Here is a 3,874-nt window from a genome sequence, read left to right on the forward strand (position 1 = left end):
TACGACCCAGTTCAGTGGTATGAGAGGCGTAACAAAAGAAGAGAACTGCAGACAGATGTTCATGACGTAAGCTAACAGATCTTATTGGAACAAGTGGAAATGGAGAACAAACAAATGGTGGTAAATGAAAAGTGTTGGGGTTAGCGAAGCTGCTCAAAGCAAAAACAAAAAAATTACCGCTATGGTCTAACTCAAAATCAGCCAGTTAAAAGCAAAAACCAGAAATAACCAAACGGGATGACGGAAACTGGTCTACTAATCTAAGTTAACGAAGAGTGAAGCAGTTTCAGTAGCTATGCTGATATAAAATTCTACATACAATTACAATTACAAAACTAACCTAGCCCAGCATATTCTAACTTTAACACCTAACTAATTAACAACTTTAACTAATACAACTGAAAGAGAAGCCAAAAGGGCTTTACGTAATACCAAACACCAAACAAAGATAACAAAAAACAAGACTGTCAGTCAGCAAAACGAAGAACACAAAAGCCAAACAGTTTTAACGCTGTTGGAAACAAATACTAATCTTGCTTCTCAAAACCACCAACTAAGCACACGGTCACAATCAAGTTCACAAGCCAAGGGCAGCCTGTCTGTGCAAACAGTTGCTACTGACTGAGCGGTCGCAGCAGTCTTTTACTTCCTGGTGGAAGGCAGCAGGAGCAGGGATTGGACCAGCAGTAATCCAATCAGGCGGGTGAAGGCGAAGGTGTGACAGTACCAGCCGACTCCAAACAGGCAACAGAGGGCAGGTGTTAACCTGCAGGATGAGCCCCAGGTGGAGGCAATGAGTGGCAGCTGTAACACATGCATAGAAAAAATAATTACTGCCAAGCATGAAACAAGGGCTTATAACACTAATCCCAACACATGGTAAGGACAAAGACTACTGGACACTCTGAGACCAATCACACTGCTAAACACAGAGTAGAAACTCTTATCAGGAAACTTGCAGCAAGACTTCAGACCGGTATAAATCAGATCATCAGTGAAACACAATCTGGCTTCCTTGGTGGAAGAATAATTTACAATAACACCAGGTTGGTCCTGGACTTCACTGCCTACAGTGACATGTTTACAGTAAGTGGCTACCTTCTATTCCTGGACTTCTAGAAAGCTTTGATTCAGCTGAACATCCTTTCATTTTAGAAACGCTCACAGAATTTGGCTTTGGAAATAAATGTATTGATCTAATTGATATGCTACACAATGACATCAACAGCTGTGTAGCTTTGGAGCCCGGTACATGTCGGAGGTTTCCAGTCAAGAGGGGATCAGACAAGGATGCAACACCTCACCCTCGCTGGTTATAATGGTCGCTGAGCTGCTGGCTATCAGTCTTACAAACAATGGGGTTGAAGGTATTAACATTTTGGACAGAAACATTTTGATAAGCCAATTTGCAGACGACACAACATTGTTTTTAGAAGATAAGAGAGAAATTCCCATTGTTCTTGAATTTATGAACCAGTTTTCTAAGACACCAGCTGTAAAATGAAATGCTGATAAATGTGAGATATTTGCTCTACATGACCAAACAGCTCAGTCAGTTTGTAATATCACAATTAAAACTGAAGTAAAATATTTAGGCATCACTAAAAAAAAAAAAAAAAAAAAAAGAAACAAGAGAAAAAGAGCATGTAAATAATATAGAAAAAATTAAATGTGTTCTTAATTCATCGCTTCAAAGGGACACAACTATATGTGGAAGAGTGCTCCTAACTAAGATGGAAAGTTTATCAGGGTTATTTATCCTGCATTCTCTCTGGAAATCTCTGACAAGATAATCCAACAGATTAACAGCATTCATTTCAGATTTATTTGGAAAAATAAATGCCGCCATATAAGGAAAGCAGAGTGAAAACCAGCGAGGACGGTGGTGTAAACCAGGGGCGGTTCTAGGATCAGAGGTTTAGGGGGGCTGAGCACCCAGAAAGCACTGTTGCCAACTCCTCAGTAAGGAAAGTAGCTATTGGCTGTCCTGAAAGTCGCCAGAAGTCGCTAAATGACGTCATCGCCTAATTTGCATAATTGGCCATTTGCCTGTAATGTAACAGCCATTGTAGGAGAAAGAAATAACATCATGGAGAGACAAAAGGAGAGTCAAAAACACCCTAAATATGTTTAGAACTTGTCGTGGAATTTTATTGTCAAAGATCACACACTAAGTGAGAATCAAACAAAGCAGTTTTATTAAGAGCTGATCAGCAATGAGAAACACACAGTCAAAGAGGTTTGGCTGAGCGAGTCTCCAGATACATGTGTGCTTTGGTTAATATAGCCAGAGCATGAGCTGATAACATCGAGGTCGAAGGTCATTGTAGTAAATTCTTCTACATAGCTGATAACATTGTAGGGAAATGTTAAGGAGTGAAAGGGGGAAGCTCACTAAATTCTTATCTGGGTACACAGTCATTCTCCTCCCTGAGTGAACCACAAGCCAAGGGTTTTTAACAATACAAAGTGTAGAATACAAACTATAAGGGTTATGTGTATAAATTTTCCATTACAAACTACAAATAGTTTTTTCTGTTGATTCTTGGTTTGTTTTTTTTTGTTTTGTTTTGTATTTTTGTCATTGAAATAGGCCATTACTTTTAAAAATAAGCTTTGATAACCTTTGTCGAGATCCACATTACATAAATCAATTTTGTCCTTTATTGTTAATTGTTAGAATATCAATTTTAACCAAACGACTGTTAAGTTGCGTGGAATTGCTCTATGTCTAACCCTCCTCCTTTATCCGGGCTTGGGACCGGCAAAGTAACACAAAAGAGACACTTTGGCAGAGTTAGTTTTTTTTTTTTATTTTTTTTTTTAGTTTTCTTACTTTTAGTTTAGTTTCTAACCTTATGCTGCACTTAGAAGCCTACAACTGATGTATCCATCAATTGGCTCTTTGAGCACATCAATATTTGCTATTGGATTCAGCACCCTGCTACTCCCAGACTTTATCAGGTTAACCAAGCTGTCAAGACGTTTAGGAGGATCTACCTGCTCACCCTCAAAAGCCTTGATGGCCAACTGTACCTCACCAAGCCCTGACTTCAAAAAAGTCAGATACAAGATGTTTTGAGGATCACTGTACATGGAGTATAAAACTTCAGCCATGTAACAGTGTTCACTAGACTTATTCACTGCAATTATTTATTTTAGTATGACAGCGAAAAAAACATTTACATCCCGCTCTGTAGACCAGGGCGGGATCAGCGGCGCCTTTGCGCATCACAATTCATTTTCAGTGTATAAGCGGAGCGGTGTGGGTCTCCTCTCTGCTGCTCTGACTGCAGCCTCTGCCCGAGCTACTGTGAGACTGACTGCCTGTGTGAGTGCTTTGGGACGGGGAGGGGCTCCTGCAGCACACGCTGCTCGTTCACGACAGTAACTGCAGAACAACATGTGCTTTCAAAGAGTCTCCAAAACACCAGAAAGTCTCCAATAACTACAGTAAAAGTCGCTAGATTTGTCGCTAGTCGCTTTTGACAAAAAAAGTCGCTAAGAGGGTTTGGAAAGTCGCCAGATTTAGCGAGAAAGTCGCCAAGTTGGCAACACTGCCAGAAAGCTGCCTGGCCAGGCTAGAGAAATTTCACCGTTTTATATATTTTTACACAATTTCATTCCCACATTTGTGAAAGAAAAGCAAAACACTTAAAAAGTCTGTGACTAAACCATCAAATCTGATAAAGGTTATTTAAATGCTGAGCCGTAGCAGAAGAGGAATGGATGGATATCTTTTACCGTTATTGAAATATGACAGTTTAAAAATCAATAAATTTTAGAATGTTCACTCCACTCTCTCCCACTCTAGCCCCACTCTAACTTTTCAGACTGTTCCGATACTCAAAACAAACTTTCATAACTCCTACAG

Source organism: Melanotaenia boesemani, chromosome 2 (assembly GCF_017639745.1).
Source record: "Melanotaenia boesemani isolate fMelBoe1 chromosome 2, fMelBoe1.pri, whole genome shotgun sequence".
Classification (NCBI taxonomy): Eukaryota; Metazoa; Chordata; class Actinopteri; order Atheriniformes; family Melanotaeniidae; genus Melanotaenia; species Melanotaenia boesemani.